Raw genomic sequence first — 18,101 nt, 5'->3', positions numbered from 1 at the left:
GAAAAAAAAAAAAAAATGTGCTCAGCACAAAAGTCTTTGGGTGTACATGCAATTAGGGACTGGGAATGCTAGGGGAACATGCTGCGCATCAGGCCTGAACTGGAAAGAAAAGATTTCAAGCCATGAGTTTTGCTAAGGTACACTTTAGAATTGTTTTTGTTAAAGGACAATAAGTGCATTGTCTCTCCCTCCTCCCCCTCCACAGGCACTCTAAGCTATTCTCTTTTACTTTGTTCAAAAACATTACCAATCCACAGCATATTAAAGGGATCATTGTTAGGTTGTGTACTCCTAATTCTCTTTCCAGACTGATTTTCCCAGCCATCACATATAGCTGGCATTTTTTTTCAAGATGTGGTCTCTATACCCCCCTTCCAAAGCTCCTAGCCAAATGGCTAGCCTTCTCCGGGGAGAAACCACAGCTGCCTGGCCCTCACTGCAGAGACGTGCACTGGAGCATGGCTGGCACAGCTGTGCTGAGTTTATTCACAAGGAGACTAGAGTAAAAGCCATTCTGGCTGGGAAAAAAAAAAGAAAAGAAAAAAAAAAAAAAAAGAGGGAAAGGGCTATTAGTGGACGGGGGTTAACATCAAGAAGAAGACACAACTACCTCCATATTTCATTTATGTCCATGAAGTCGGTGAAGACTGACTGCAAAAAGACTGGAAATATTTGTATCCCAGGTTCAACAAGACCAAGTTTTGCATCATTGTTTTCTATATTTAGTCTATAGCTAGTAGGTCTTAAGACTTACAAGAAATTTTTCTGTTGACCAGCTTTGCTTGGACTTCATATCACATACCCATATTGTTCATTGCCCCAGAAAAGAGATCTCCTTTATAGTGCAACAATACTATAGGAACTGCTTATGAAAGACCTGCCATTGGGAAGTTCTTGTTTATTGGCTCCTATTGCTCATCTATACTGCTGCAACTTTTCTATAAAGTTTTACTGGCAAAGTCATGCAAAGGTATAATTTTTGATAGTAGTGTAAGACATTTTCGTAAATAACCTGTATTATCACAAAATGAAATGCATTTCCAGTGCTGATTTGTTCTTAGCAAGGACTCAAATGGTGCAATGTTTTTTATTTTTTTTTTCACAAATGTAAGCACAAAATTGATACTGGCAATATTTTACAGTGCAGACCTGCCTGTGGTTATTTTCCTTCAAATAGCACAAGCTACAAGTTAATATAATAACTGCTAGTGCTGCAAACTCAGATCTGAGAATCTGAAAGTCAAGCTGAACTCATGTTTTTTAATATTTAATCATCCATATCCACTTAAAAATACTAATAATAATTAAAAACAAAACAAAACAACAACACTTAATCTCTCCAACTCTCCAAATCTCTCCAATCTCTCCAAATTGTTATTGTCTTAAGTGGACTTCCTCAGCACGTAATTGCTCAAAATGTTGTAAACAAGCCAGTTGTTGCCATACAAGATGGAAAAGACAACAGCTCTATGTTCTTTCTGCTGTGCTAAAAGTTTTTAACAAGGCTGTAAATTTCTTTCTGTCAACTAATAATTTTAACCAGATATAATCCTAAATAGGCAGTTTTATTAAATAAAGAAATAAATAAGGTAGAGCTCTTAAATTTGAAGATGCCATTTTTACAGCCAATTTTAAGGGCAGTGTGATGTCTTAATTTCTTTGGAAGAGAGTGTTTGGCTGTGGTGACTGATGGAAATAGTTGGTTTCTTGTTGTTGTTGTTTTTCCCTATACATATATATATATATATATATATATATATATATATTTCTTTTTTTTTACAGCTGTTAAGGAAACAAAGTTTCCTTACTGTGCTTCAAAATGAAATACAATTAGGAAGTAATCATGGACACCATAGATATTCAGAAATGCATTTTCCACATAAAACAGATGAAAATATTTTTTATTGTGAAGTTTTCTACTCCAATTTTTCATTAAAAATCATCTGTCATGTTTTCAAGAAAAGAATTAAACTTTTACGACAGAGCAATATTTGGGGAAAAAAAAAAAAAAAAAAAAGGAAAAAAAAAAAAAAAGAAAAAAGAAGTAGTTCCAAAGTTCATTCTAAATTAAAAAATGAAGCAAAACAAACAAACAAACAAACTACAATCATAGGCCACAGTGTTAAATATCTTCTGTATTTGGTGAATTAATTCCGTTTCAACAATGGTAATGAAGATTACAAGGTCTTAGACCCTGCACATTTAAACCAAACCCTGAAAAACAAAACAAAACAAAACAAACAAAAAAACTTGTTGGCATTACAAATAATTTCAACAGTCTGCTTTTAAATTACCTGGGTGAATCCAAGTCAAATTCATGAAACAAAGAAACAAACAAACAACAACAACAACAAAAAGTTTTCCAATAACTTTATTCCCAAAGGCTTACTGTATTGATAAAGCACACAGGCTTGTCTGAAAATTAAGGTGTTCTTTCAACAGCTGTGGCCAAACCCCTACAAAGTAGACTGGACAGATAGGGAATTCAGAATATCATATCAAGACTTAGATTAGATTTCTGTATCTAGTTACTGCACACTGTTTTGTTGGGCGACACCACTGGTGTGAAAGTCTAGGAAATAGGAAGAGTGCTATGAGAGTAATGGAGTACTGTATGCTTTTCCTACCTATTTGGAGTGAAATACTGCCTATATGTCCAATTATCTGTTATTTTTGTCTATTTCTCCTCTAGTCTTCTACCTTCTTTGATGTGTCAATGAAATATTTCAAGAAAAGCATCCAAAAGAAAAAAAAAATGAGAGAGAGAGAAAAGAGCAGAAGAGACTGTCTCAATGTAACTTACAGGATATTAAGTTGTGGCAGAGGGTAGAAGTAGACAACACAGTAACCACACAAGGTGAAGTAGAAAACAGCCTCACTGTTGACAGATGAAATCTACATGGAACTACATTTATTGATCTGTGATTCCACAGTACAAAACATTTCAGTGTCAATGCTGCCTTAAGGACTCTCTGCTCCTCAATTTAATTTCTGCACCGTAGTGCACTAAGTGTTAAAAATAAGTTGGAGGAAAATTTACTTTTAGCCTAGGTCATCTCATTGATCCCATTTATTGCATGGCTTCTCCAGAAGTTATGTCTATACAGCTGAGGGGAAAGTGAAAAAATATGATGGTAGAAATCAATAGGTAAGGCAGAAGAGAAGAAGAATGGATAGGCAGTTCTTACACAGGCCTTGTCCTTTCTGCCATAGACTGAATACCCCTAAGGGTATCAACAGGAATGTAACATCTGTCCGAAGTCAGGTTAAATATGTTTTAAAAATAAATTAGATAAATTGAATTTACACATATCTTTGAAATGTCAGTCTGCATCTAACAGAAGCAAAGCTTAGTACCTTTCAAATACCATTACTTGAATGTATGGCGAACACAAATACCAAAAATTAGGCCCTTTATTTCTCAAGATTATGAGAGCAAGGTGCCTGATTATAAGCGTTTTTAAACACTTGTAATTCATAGAGTGGAAAACCTTAAATAGTTTGCAGTGGTCTTGAATTTATTGTCAGCAGTTTGGATAAAAATTTATAAAGGAGAGTAAGCTGCTGGGACATAATGTTAGTACTCTACCTCTAGGGTAACACAGTTCAGCTGTTCATCCTCTCTGAAGCAAAAGCAAATAAAATTTGTTTCCCCAATGGTGCCTCCTGTGTTTGAGTGTCTTGAAACAATTAAACTCTGATCTCAGTAGGCACACTTACTCATATGATTATTGTCTCAATGCTGTTCCTTGTAAATCTTAAGTATAGTTCAGTTAAATGTACTTAAATTAACTTCCATACGGTCGGCAGAGATAGGGCAGATATAGTAGAAGGTGCTTGTGTATTCTTTCAGTGAATAGCATTTGTTTATTTCTGAACCCACATGTTTATATAAAGGCTAAGAAAAGATTAGCTTGTTACTCACAGACACAAAACAGATGAACTACTCTGCAAAACACATCAGCAAACGTTAATATATATGTGTGTGTGTGTGTGTGTGTATACATACATATATATATATATATATATACACACATACACACCTAAATAAGTAGTCTGTTTTCCAATGGAAGGCAATGAGTGTGTGGAATAGTGTTGTGCATTTATTTATTTATTTATTTTTCCCCCTATGCCATAGTAAACTGTGGAATTGCATAATTCTCTCTTTATTAGTTGTTGTTGGCTGTTGGCTGGCCTGGGAGTCAGAAGTCAGATTTGTAGAGAAGAGCAATCACATAGCTTTATCATTTAAGTTTCTGTTCTGTCAACAACTGTAGTGGAATACTGCACATCGGTAGATTTCAGGTCTTAGTTTTCCAGAAGAAAGTTTCATTTTCCAGAACATCACATTTTCAACATTAAAAACAAACAAACCAACAAACAAGAAACCTCTGTTCTAAACCAACATATTTCCTCTGTCTTTGGGTACAGTTTCAGCTAAGATACTTTTATTTTTCAGAGCAGATGGTCACAAGCAAACATGAAATTTACCTTTTATTGGCAGCTATCAAATGTACACATCTTGTGTGAATTCCAGGCCCTCAGAGAGAAGCAAGACAGGTATCAACACCAATGCATATTAATGAAGTCTGACATAGGTTCAGGTGACATACAAGAATTTTGTTCAACTTCTCTGGGTTATATTCACAGAAATTCAAATGAATTCCGGGGTAACAAAAACAAACAAACAAACAAACAAAAAAGTATGCAGAACATAAAATATTAACATAGTCTGATGAGGGAAAAAAAAATAAAAATCACTCCTCTTCTAAGAAAATGTTAATGCAAATCATGAACTGCATTGGAGCAAAGACACATTTTGATGTTTTGGTTTGTACATGGTAGGATGCAGAGGAACTCTTTCTACTGACAGCAGATAGAGATCAAGATAGAGACCCTAATACAGAAGTTTTCTGATTGCTTCCTTGTCCACTAAAAATGAACTTGTCAAACAAAAACTGTTTGAAAAGGTGATGCCAACATGATCTAAATAGAACATCAAATTCAGGAAACACGGAAAAATTCTCATAGGGCTAGATACTTCAAGCACTTGAGAACTCTTCCTTTTGGACTTTGCAATTGTTAAAGGAAATTTCATAGAAGAATATGAACAAATACAAGCTTCTGAAATGTTTTGCATCTTCTTTCGGTTCATATACTAAACCATTGCCTGTGGGCTCCTGCTTTCCTGTGGAACTGGGGCAAATCTCACTTCAAGGGGAATTTGTTTTCTAATTCCAACAAACAGAATCATTAAAAATGTCACCTGACTAGTTAGGTACTGTAAAAGTAGACCAGACAGACTGATGATTTTACAACTCCAGTTACAGGTCAAATGCCTGGGTCTGAATCTAATCATTAAAAACCCATGCAGACACATTTGCAAGGTCTAGGACAAACTGCTCCCAGAAGCAACACCTCAAGGACTACAGGGGGCAAGGCTGGTACAGTTTGGTTTGGGAGCAGGCTGCATGTATTTCTGTATGTAGGTGCATGTATTTCTGGTTCTTCTTCTATTCTGGCTGCATATTTCAGCATCTATATGCCTAGGCACCCCATTTAGAAAAATGTGCTCATATGCATTGCCAGCAGAATTCAGTATAAAGTACACCAGTTACGGTTTCTTTCATTTGAAACCAAAGCTATGAGAAATGGAGAAATGTCTATTTTTCTTTACAGTCACACAGTGATTAGAGCACAACAAGTGGGCTCAGCTTCCTCGAGAGTCTAAAGAGGTCTACATTCATACTTCTCAGGAGGATACACGATGGCCCTAGTGAAGGTAGAAATGAGAAAGAGGGATGTCCACTCTTGCTATCAAAGGTAGGACAAAGTTGTGGTGGTTTTATCTTTTTAGGCATCTGATCTCCACCACAACTGCTCTCTCACCTCCCCTCCTCAGAAGAAGAGCTCCATCCCAGCTGGACCCAGTACATAAGCACAGAGAGAAATGAAAGTCATGAGAGCCCAGGAATGAATGCATGACGCTGTAGTCCCTGGTTAAGGAGGTGTGTTTGAAAATGGGGATTCTGATATTTAGTCTCTGCTCTGAATATTACCTATGCATTTTATCCAAAGACTGCTTAATGAAAGCATGAGGACAAGGATTCAAGTCCCAGAGAGTACCCTTTACACCAGACAGCAAGAACCAGTCTCTGCTTTCTAGCTCTCTCTGTAATCTCAAGATTCTCTCTCATGAATCTTACATTTCTGACTGCAAAGTGGCCAAAACATTTTATTGATAACATTCCCTGTAGGTTTACAATCTGATCATAAATGAGGTTGGAAGAAAGAAGCATAACTGCATCTTAAATTGTCCTGTGACATTCTTGTCCTCTTATCTGGAGTCCAACTAAATTAATTTATTGCTGCCAAAAGCTAAAAATTGGGGCGTGTTTTTGTTTTGTTTGTTTTGTTTGTTTGTTTGTTTGCTTTTTGTTTTCCTCAGCTGAGATTTTCTTCCAGCTCCAGTATAGTACATACTCAGGAAAATAGATTTAACTGGTGCCCTGCATGTACACAGTATCTTTCTCTGAGATGTTGTTGAAGCTGGGCTTTTATCTGTCAGTTTTCATCTATTATTTGGTAGTAGAGAGACATATGCAGGATTTTTTATATAAATTATTGATTTTGTATTGAGTGAAAGTCTTATAACTTCATATGTAAGTCTGAGACATCAAATAAGATAGAACTAGAACTTATAGCTTCCTCAGCAGATGTGCAATATCATGAAATGTATATTTAATTTTTCACATGTAACTTCAGCCAAATTCATTGCTGTTTTATGAGGTTTTATGATTATTATTTTGTTTGTAAAATGATGAAAAAGTATCATAACTTGTTGAAGCTGGGGTCTTCCCCTGAAAGCAAATAGCCATGAAATCTAAAATCAAACAGATTTGGGGACCTGCAATTAATAATTTTATCAAGCCTACTTATAAAGAAGAAAAGGAAAATAAATCTACTTGCTTTTTTGTTTTTCCTTTCTATCACAAACCTCGGTTACCCACACAGCAGTACCCTCAAGCTTCTGTTCTCAAAGACAGTTCTGATTCCTGTCTGTCTTTGTCAGATTCATCATAGCATACTTTGTGCGTTACTCACTGACAGTTCTTGGAAAAGGCACAAGAACACTTTTCTAAGCCAGGAAGGGTTTTCCTTGCTATCACCTATAGTTATTTTTTTCATTCCCCTGAAGTATTTTGAGTAAGGGTAGTATAACAATCTTGGAGCAAGAGCAATTTATATTGAATTAAACTGACTACAGGAAAATTCTTATTTCTTTGTAATGTCCCAGTGAACAGATAGATGACTTTTTTTTTTTTTTTTGACTAAATAGGATTGGTGAGATTTTTTTTAAGAGACTTGATTTTGTTAAAGTGCAGATACTCTACCAGCAAAACTTCTTGAAGGATCATATTATGCATAACTTTTATCTGGAAGCTTTCTGAAATCTAAGAACTTTTGGTGCTAGAGCTGTGCTCTGCCACAGGGCAACAAATAATAGATTATTCCTATGAAGGAAAAGAGTCTCAGTGGAGAAATCAATGAAATAGCTGACAATCCGGTGGTTAAGACAATTGCTTCAGTCATAGCAGAACCAGATGTATGCCTTTATCAACCCTTCTTTGACTCTTCTTGATCTTTCTCAAGGATTTTTCTCTATGTAATTGCTTCATGCTTCATTTTCATCCCACTGAGAAATAAAAATGAATTTTGAAACCTTCACAATTTCCAGGAAATAAATGTCTTGGTTTCAGACCCCTGCCTTTTTCCATCCTCTATGGGAAAACTATATTTATCTTTTCCCATTAATAATTGCACAAATACCAGAGAAGTCTTAGAACTACAGAATTAAAGCTGATACTTTTTGCATATATATATGTATATATATATATATACATTTTTTTTTTTTTCTGCTTCTCCCAAGTCACAGTTGCCTAAGATTTATTCTAGAGAAAAGGCAGTGAAAAAATAATGGTCTTTCCTTGAATAGAGATGTTGGGTGATATAGGACACATTGGTTTAAATGGTTTGCTGGATAGTGATCCAACCATACCTTATTAAAAGGAGAAATTTTTTGACTGTCAGAGGATTTGTTTCAGTTCTAGTCCCAGTATAGTTTAGAAAAGACTGTAAAGTAAGTGTTTTTAACTGATTTCCATATGAAGATAGTAAGATTTCAATCCTTCTTCCTTTTGCTCTAATTCATTATAACTTTTGCATGCCAGATTTTGAGGAACAAAGGGACTACTTCTATTCCAAGGGCCTCCTTGGAAAATGCTTTCTTGAGAAATATGGTAAGACTATCGGACAAAACTTTGTGAAATTAAAAAAAAAAAAAAAAAAGAAAAAAAATTTGAGAGAGCCAAGCATTCACCAGAAAGACCTACCCTGTCTGAATGTTTAAGCACTTCATGAGCTTTACTGCTACCAGGCCTAATTCACACACTCATGCGATGAAAACATTTGTCTTGCATGAATATTTTGTGTGTTTTTTTTTTTTTCTCATACCTTACCTCTTTTCTCATACCTTACCCTGAGTCTGCCCCTTGAAAAATGTTCTAGGTCTCCAATTTTTATTTCTAAATAAAACTCATGGTGTGGAATTGTGGGAGCCATAATGGACTGTGTGATATCTCTCTGCTTTCTTCCTTAGCAGGAATACCTCATGGTAATTTCTACAGACAAACTGGAGCTTGTGGTTATTGAGAAGAGAAACCTGCTTTTATGCATCTCAATGATCTTTGATATTCATGACTTTTATGAAATGTATTTTATTTGTATGTATGCTACTATTGCAGCATTTTTACTGACTTTCAAAGTAAAAAGTCTGAGTTTTTTTTTTTTTTCCCCCCAACCTGTAAAATTTTCTAGAGAATTTGGCTTGGAATTAAAGCTTTACAGTAGTTTAAGAACCAAGCTTCTTTGAAACTGAAAAAACATTATGCCTGGGCCTCATCAACTTGAATATGCAGAGAAAAAAAATGTAGTAAATGATCCAGATGTCTAACCAATTTGAGAAAAAAAGTGATAATGAGAACTATTTTGGTGTCAAAGGAAACGTTGCAGTGTTGATGTGTCTTTCTATGAGGGACAAAGATTCAATCTAGTTAACAGGATATTACTCTGAGTCATTTTGACAAACGATTAGCTAAGATATATGAAATAATAGTAATAGCAAATTCATTAATAAACAGCAAAGAGCTATCATATTCCCCAGTTCCTTGCACTGTAGTTCCTAATTCTGAGTGCAGGTACAACAATGATATCTCCACTTTTAACCTGTGGTTATCCTGAATACTTTAACATTACTATGGCTCAGTCCCCTGTTTTCTTATATATGCACCATAATCACATATAAGGGTATTGGTTATTCTTATAAGCTTTAAGACTTACAAAAGAGACAGCCCTAACACCAAGGCAAAGTTAATAGCAAATCCGAGTTTGCACATATGTTGCCAGGGAAGACTTACCACTTAGGGCTCTTCAAAGAAGAAAGCAGGTATTTTCAAGGAAAGGACAAATGAAGCAGCAGTTCTAAGATTACAGTTTTTACATTAACTTTAAAAACAAATAAGAAAAAAAGAAAAGGAGCAACAAAATAAGCAGTCTTCTGAAACACTAGGGCACTTGAAAGTGAGCATTATTCAAAGGATCCTTTCTTCTGCCTGTGTTTGGCAGAGACACTGTGGAAACATATGACCTTTTACATACTCATAGGGAGAAAGATGAGTTCCTGCAAACAAAACAAAGGCATTCTCAATGAAATTAACAGGGGAGAGAGTCAACGCTGAGAAATTCCAGTCTAGTATTTGCTCATCTGGAAAAAATCTAAGCATTAGATTTTTTTTGATTAATAATATTTTTAATATACATTAGACAAATTAATATTTCTCATATTATAGGAAAGGACAGTTGTTTCTTAAAACAAGGTTGAATTCTACTTTACTGAAGTACGTGAAACAGGCCAAGTGGGACTGTGGGAATACTACACAACAATTTCCATGGACGTTCATCTGAATTTTTTAATGAAATCACATTACTGATATATGCTAGACCCTTTTGCTTTAGCTGTCAGTTGTGTGGCCAAATAAAAACCTGGTATAATTCAGATAATTCAGAGGTATTCCACTGGGATGGGATGGTTTACTTTGGGGTAATTTGGGGTTTATGAAAGAGGGACAAGCCAGAAAATTGGCTATTGAATGTTAAACTTCCTAAATGAGAACTTACATTCCGTATTTGTTTTTGATGACAAATTAGTCATACATATTATGTCTCCTTTCAGATTCAGTCGTTTTACTGGTTTGGCATATCTTGAACTTCATTTTCCTTATTATTATTAAAGAGATGATTTGCAACAGAATGAGTAGTTTATGTGATTCCCTTCTGTTAGTCACAAAGAATATACCTAGCCCTGGGCTCCAAGAAGATCTAGTCCTGTTCTCACTGCTCTGAGTCACTTGTAGTAGTACCTATACTTATCTGTGTGCTTTGATCCCTGAGAATGTGTCCTGTATGTGAGCTTTCTTTGATTCTGCTTGAATAAATATGTTTTAAAATCACTTTTCTCTTCCACTCTGACACACTAACCTGTGACCTAACACTGTTATACCAGTCAAAGCAAATCTCTGGAAAAATGGCATATCTCACTTTATCACTGTACTCTGAGTTGTGGCCCTGCTATTTCATCTATGAGTTCTGGAAAGCAATAGTGTTTTGTGTTGTTTTTATTTGTTTTTTCTTAGATTTATTTTAAGTTCCTGAGGACAGTTCATCAGTCTCAATGACACCGAACAGCTTTATAGTTAATATTTCATATGTGCAGAAACACTAAAGGACTGTGTGTACATTTGCTACAATTTCATCAGTATATAACTGATACATGCTGATACATAACGCATATATATAACAATATATGCATTTAACAAACCTAAGTTTGTATGTATAAACATGTAAAGAAAAAAAAATAAAAATACCCCCAAACACAGGCATTGTGAGTGATCATGCTAATATATTTCTCTCCTAGCTTTACACTTAGATTTGATGTTTAGAGAATTCATTTAAATGAATTCCATTCTAGCTGGGCTTTCAAAAGGGTCTGAATGTGTTAGGTAAAAATATTCACTAAAGTTCAGTGTCAAGAAACTTAACTTCCTCTGAAAAATGTGAACACATCTCTGTTACAGTGTTATATTACTAGTCCATTCTTGTTTAGTTGTCAGATGGAATTAAGTCTAGGGATAAGTGACAGTCTGCCTGTTCATTGAAGTTTTAATTTCCCAAGAATCCTATGTTTTATTTAACTTACCATAAAAATGTAAGAGCTATTAGACTACATAGTACACAAAGAAGGCAGCCCGCCTCTTACTGGTATGCAAGACACAGTGTTTCAAAGAAAACCACTGTAGAACATTTATCCAAATATATACTATCAAGAAATAAATCTGTCACCTTCTCTTCCTTTCAGGCAAAAAGTTTAGGCCCTGGGCTATACACAATGCCTTCACCTGTGGAAAGTCCTTAAAATAAGTGTCTACCAGGATCTAAAATTTTGATTCATGCGCAGAAAGATTTTCCAGACCTTGTTTTAAAATTCCATTTCTTCCTCTGCTCCATGTCTCTGCAAAAGGAAATCACATGTTCTGATTTCACTTTCCCCACACAAAGGAATGGAGAAGGGCCAGAACTGAGGTTCCTTCACTGACATTCTTATTTGAAACAACTTTTTTTTTTTTTTTTTTTTTTTTTTTTTTTTTTTTTGTGTTATCTGATCACTGGAATTTTGTGGCTAATTTTGACTTACTTTGGTTTACAGATTTCAGTTATCTCCCTTCTTTCTCATATCAGAAAGTTTAATTCCCTGAGCTGTTATCTCCTCGAGAGCTTGCTGGCAATCTAAAACCATAACTGTAATAAAACATCTCTGTCTCTTGCACTTAAACACATGCACACACACACACATGAGCATGTGTCCTAGAAACCTAGTGCTTTATTTGTAGATCTGCAGTGTGCCAAAAGATTTGGGATTCGTTGAGTTCCAACATTTTTTTTTTTATTATTATTTTTTTCTTACCTGATTTTGGCACGCTTAAAACCCTGGAAAGTCACAATTTACTTTCCAAATAGTCATCCTGGACTGCTCAGAAGCAGAGCTGTACAACAGGATATCCAGCTATTGAGGGCTGCTGTCACAGGTGGCCAGCAGTGCAGCTGCAAAGAGCTTCCTGCCAGGAGGGCAGAGTGGGTCCACAGGAAGAAATGTTCCTTTCCTCTTCCAATCTGTTTTCAACTATAAAGGAAGGCCCAGCTCACACTCCAGCGGATCTGCCTACACAGCGGTTTTCTGTTGGAGCAAAATCTTGGTTAACATTTCTAACAATAACTGTCCAAAGGGGATCAGGCCCTTTACAGGGCTACAAACAGCAGAGAGCACTACCTTCAGCATAGAGCCATTCTTGAGAAACACCTCAGCTTGACTGTATCACTCTTGTACATAATTGTATCGCCATTTTAGAGTTCGCTTAAGAGCAGTCAGGGATGTGAAGAAAAAAAAATATAAGGGGGGGGGGGGAGGGAGAGAACAGCTACCTTTTTCTTGAGATACCACAAGTAGGCAATTCACATTTCCTCTTTTGTCCTGCAATCAACCATAAAAACACTTACAGGAGCAAAATTGCTTTCAATCAATTGTGCATTTTTATTAAAGAAGGAAGGAGTCAGATGTTTCCATCGATGAATTTTACAGACTGACGCTTCAAATCATGAACACAGAAAGCTAGGTTAAGGAAAACCAATAGGGAAAAAATAATAATAATAATAAAAAAAGAAATAAACAAGCAAAAGTTCACTGTGTCATGGAGTACCAAAGCTTATTTCCAATGACATCTTATGCTAAAAAAAAAACACCAGGAATGGAGTCTAGGGATGGGGCTGGTGAGTATTTGGAAAACTGTTTTAGTCATTTAAAATTTGTACCGAGACTAAAGGCAGTTGAAAAAAAGAGGTTTTCTCTGAGCAGACAAGAAGCTAAACATTTTCCTGGAATGTGCACAGGGATCATCTATCTAATGTGAAGTGTGAGTGTAAATGTATTCAGCACTGGGGCCTTAATCACAGAACTGCAGGATCTTTGCTATTGAAAGGGATCTCAGCAGGTCATCTGGTTTGATCTCCCTGCTCAAGCAGGGACACCCAGAGCTGCTTCCACAGAACCATGTCCAGATAGGATTTGACTATCTCCAAGGAGATAGTCACTACTTCTCTGGGCAACCTGTGACAGTGCTTGCTCACTCTCACAGTAAAGAAGTGCTCCCTGATGTTCAGAGAGAACCAACCTTGTTTCAGTCTGTGCCCATTGGCTCTTGTCCCGTCACTGGGCACCGCTGGAAACGTAATGCCTAAACCTAATCAGCAAGATCACAAGAAAAATTTAGACTGATGTCAGTAGGTTTTCTAGACTTGATCCTACAAACTCAAGTGGCTGAAACCAGCACCATGGACTTTCATCCATAAGTGGTTCTGTAGTCTTCTGTACTAATAAGACACTACTCCATTTCTGAGGCTCTGAAATTTATAGTGCAAAAAATTTTATTCTCTCAGATTAAATAGGTGAATTATCTATACCCCAAAATAGCTAATCTCAATCTGCTGGGGTTGTTAGAAAAGTAACACATAGTCATTATTTCTAAAAAGGTTGCAATGAAGACCAGTCATTCCTAGAGACAATCTGGGAAGGTGAAAAATATCTTAATGGATTTACTGAGCACAATAAATTTCTTTTATGATTAAAGAGTTCCCTCTGTCTGCATTTGCCACACTCATCATTGAAAATTACAAAATATGACTCCTGGTGAGGTTATGTGCCTAAAGCACTCAAGCAATTAAAAATTACACAAACATGGATGGCCTTACCTTATTATCCTGGAAACCTGTCTGATAAAAATACTAAAGAAATAAATTGTGAAACATTTACATCAGGTTGCTCTGATTTTTATTTATTTTGTTGTGTGTGTGTGTGTTGCATTTTTTTGTTTGTTTTTTTTTGTTTTGTTTTTATTTATTTCTTTTAACAGAAGGCATAAACATAAGCTGAATTACTTCACAAAAGCTGCATGAACACTATTAATTATTTGTCATTTGATAATAAAGTACATAAGAGAAATATTTAAGCATCAGTGAGGTAAAAATGCCCATTTAGCCAACAAATAGGAACCGCTACTATATTCTTTGATTCTACTGTAATTTTGGAAAACAGTGTTACATAATGATGATTATTTGCTAACTTATAAAACATTATCCCCCACTTTCTCTGAGAAATAAAGCAAAATTACTGTTTTTTCTTCTCACTCTGTAAATATTAGGTGCCTATCAGCTAGTCTTATCTTGTCATAAACAAATTAACACTGCAAATCTGAAGATTATCTGTTCACTTTCTCATCCTCACACCTTAGTTTTCAGACATTTTGATCCCAGGAAAATATACAGTATTGTGAAATCCCATGTTTTAGAGTAATGAGGCTCTAGATGATGCCTTGTAACTGAAAAAGTTTTGAAGACTCATTCAAAATATGCTGAAACTCAGTTTTGCAAATTCATGTGGAATATATGAGACAGAGCCTACCATGAAGACTGATGAAAGGATCTGAGGTTACCATGGGATCACCTTAATTTTCAGCATAGTACTTAAAAATGTTCTTCAATTCCATTGAAATCAGAGGGTTTAAAATTTGTTTTTAAAACACCTTTCCCAAATAGAAAAAGTTTCCTTTAAAAAATCTCAATCATCAGATTAAATGCTGAGAATACATTTTGAATTAACTCTGAAGTTCTTGAAATGCTGATCATTGTACCCACTTGTTTTGAGATTTGTAACCTTGCTGCTCTCTCTGTGATGGGACACAACAATAACTACCCAATCAGCTTGGTGCACCTGACTGACTGGTGCAGCCAGTTTTGTCCTCATCATTTCAGTATGATCATTAACAGATTTTAATGGATCATAGCTAGGCTAGTAATGATGCTTTATGAGTCACATAATTATGTTGTTATGTTGGAAAAATAATACATTTACCACACAGAGGTTGATGCTCTTTTACTTATTTTGCATTAAATATATATATATAATAATAAAATATTTTTCCACTATATATATATAATAAAATAAAATAAAATTAGCATTATAGAAGGAGGTTATATCCATTTTGCTCAATAAGGAAAATAGCAAAGCAAAAAAAAAACACAGTATTTTGTTTGGGGGAAAATGTTAGAGGTCATTAGTTTAGTCAAGCTGCACCAAGAGCATGACAAATGCAAACATACATGTATTCAACCCAGTTCACCAGTCTGTGACTCACAGTCATCCTGTAAATTATCTAGAGCAACAAATTTATTATAAAATATATTTCACACTAAGGCATTTGGTCAACAGACACATGAGAGAACATTCTAACTCTAGCATCTCAAAATTTCCCAAATCTTATAAACTCAATCCACTAAATGAAAATTATTAGAGAGTACTACTATATCACTAAAAAAAAAAAATCTTCCTTATCATTTTTTGTAAAAGATCATTTAATTCACTTGGTGCAAATCAAGAAAAACAGACTAGTATGGCAATTATTCATGTTCTGCGAGATATAATCATGAACCTCTTTTGCAGAATTAATTAACCTTCAGTTTCACTTTGGATAGATAGTAGAATTTAATGACTCTCCCAGATCATCTCTTCGGTGAAGCCTACTGGGAATTAAGAAAGTCTGCTCATCTGAAAATATTATAGTTGGCAGGCTATTGCAACTGCCTAATCTTGAGGTTACATGACACTTTGCATTATAAAGCCTTTTTTTCATTTCAGGCACTAAAAGAATATATAGCAGTTTGGCAGAAGACATCTACATCTTCATACAGATTATACAGTTCAGCCTATGGACTGAAAATTGTCAGCCCTTCCATAAAGTTGAGACTTAGGCCTGCTGACCACTGAAACAAATACTGAACAAACTATTTAAAATAATAATAATAAAACACTAACGATGTCCAGCAATGGTGTGACAGTTGTTAGATTTTTCATTTTTTGCTGCTCCTCAAACAGCACATAAATCAAACAAGCTTATCAAGGGTTCTTTCTCTCCCTCTCCTCCCTGTCTCATCCTTTCTCTCTTCTCTCTCCCTCTGTTACTCATTTAAATTTATAAATCTGGAGCAATTCACTGAAATGAAGTCACATCAGAATTGCAGTAGTATCACTAAGAACATGTTCTGGGCCAGTGGGAGTTCAGTTTTGCCAGCTGGACCTAATTTTAAGATGAATTCCTAGCCTGAGTGACATGGTGGATTTTGCATGTATTTAGAAATGTCTTGGTAAAAAGCCTATTTAAATTGGTTATCTAAGTAGTCTAGACAATTGCTTGTGATGTTTGAGGAAACGACTCACATAGAGACTTTATGATTTATTTTCTCTCGGTGTGGAAAGTGTCATTAAAAGCAATATCCAATGAAATGTGTCTTGCAGAAATAAGGATTCTTCAAAAAATGCTGTGCCCATACTTCTGAGAAGTTTTTTTACAGGAGCCTTACATTGCTCCTTTGAAATGTAAGATTGAGATAATTTTTTCTTTGAAATGCAAGAGTAAGATAATTTTCATATAATGAAAAAAGAGATATTATCCTTTACCTTATTAACAGTTTTCAATTATTTTCACTCTTGAGCATTGCTTTGCCCTGATCACATTATCCTAAAGTGCCCAGGTTTGGCCCTGTCAAATGCATACTTAACTACTCTTTCCAGCTTGTCTGATGAATGAGATACTTTTCATCGGGTATTGAAGAAATCTGCAGTTAGTATCCTTACATTATTTTTCATTAGTTTTATTCATTAAATCTTAGCAGGGAATAAGAACAGAGACTGTGTATCACTTCCAGAAACCGAATGACAATCAAATGAAAGATCAGCTTAGTGTTAGAACACAACACATCCACATCAAATTGAGTTTTTAAATTCCTGAGAACAGTATAAGGCAATTCTCCCCCTGAGGGTCAAAGAAAATAAAATGTGTGTGAGGAAATGCTATAATAAACTGGTAATATATTTCCATAGGGGATATGTAGGAATGTTCCATACATCCTCCTAAGATGGCAGTAAACGAGATTTAATAGCAGAAAGTAAGCCATTTTCATAGTGTGGGGAAAAAAAGAAAAAACAAAAAAAGGAAAAAAAAAAAAGAACTAGCTGTATGACAGCTAGGATGGAGGCCCAAGCCTCAAACTTGGTTTTCTGTTGAGAGACACTGTCAGTGGTGCATGGGTTACTGCCCAGGCTGAATGACTGCTGTTGGCGTAGGAGGAAAATCAGAGCTGTATTGGTCAGTTGGCTGAGTGACAGGCATTTACTCATCATGCTGTCAGAGAACGTAATGCAAGCTACATCTGCATTAAATATGTTAAATATCTGTTCCGACAGTAAGTGACTCTGCTGATGCAGAAATTTCTGGTGGTCTGCAAAAGCCAGATAGCCACATAGGAATGGCTCTTTTTATTTTCATTTTTTTTTCCTTGTCTCTAATTTACATCAAAATAATAACTGAAAAGGTATGTGACTTTTTAACACAGGCCTACCACTGTTGTAGAACTGCACCCTAAAGGAAGAAAGAAGCAGCATATTTTACCTCTATTCTGGTTTAAAAGCAGGTTTTCCATTTTTTAGGATTTTTTTCTACTTTTTATTTTATTTTATTTTATTTTATTTTATTTTATTTTATTTTATTTTATTTTATTTTATTTTATTTTATTTTATTTTTAACTGGATAGGGTCACAACAAATTGTCTCTGATATTTCTAAACACCAATCACACATTGGATAGCTACTCAGTGGAACTAACTCTTACCCTTCACTGCTAATATAATAAGATAATGGCACCCAAGGGACTCCTTACCATGCTGTGTTAGGGCTTGAGACCTCAAGCTTAAAAAGTTCCCAGAATAGTGCCTGACCTGCCTGATGATTAAAAGGTTTTGCTCCTAAACCAGCCTGAGATAGCGGAAGGTTTTCTGAACCTTTAAAAGTCCAGTACAGCCATTCTGGCTTTTCACAATGTTTT

At 35.4% G+C, this 18,101-nt stretch overlaps 1 long non-coding RNA gene across 1 annotated transcript in view; it reads right to left on the bottom strand.

The window, feature by feature from the left end:
- Nucleotides 1–9,664, bottom strand: part of LOC119716665 (uncharacterized) — a 28,029-nt gene extending 18,365 nt beyond the window's left edge. Inside the window, exon 1 of the long non-coding RNA XR_005265050.2 lies at nucleotides 9,477–9,664. This is a non-coding gene — a long non-coding RNA (uncharacterized lncRNA). The remainder of the gene's footprint in view (nucleotides 1–9,476) is intronic.
- Nucleotides 9,665–18,101: the final 8,437 nt, after the last annotated feature.

This window comes from Anas platyrhynchos, chromosome 3 (assembly GCF_047663525.1).
Source record: "Anas platyrhynchos isolate ZD024472 breed Pekin duck chromosome 3, IASCAAS_PekinDuck_T2T, whole genome shotgun sequence".
NCBI lineage: Eukaryota > Metazoa > Chordata > Aves > Anseriformes > Anatidae > Anas > Anas platyrhynchos.
This window is presented reverse-complemented; position numbering and strand designations above follow the sequence as displayed.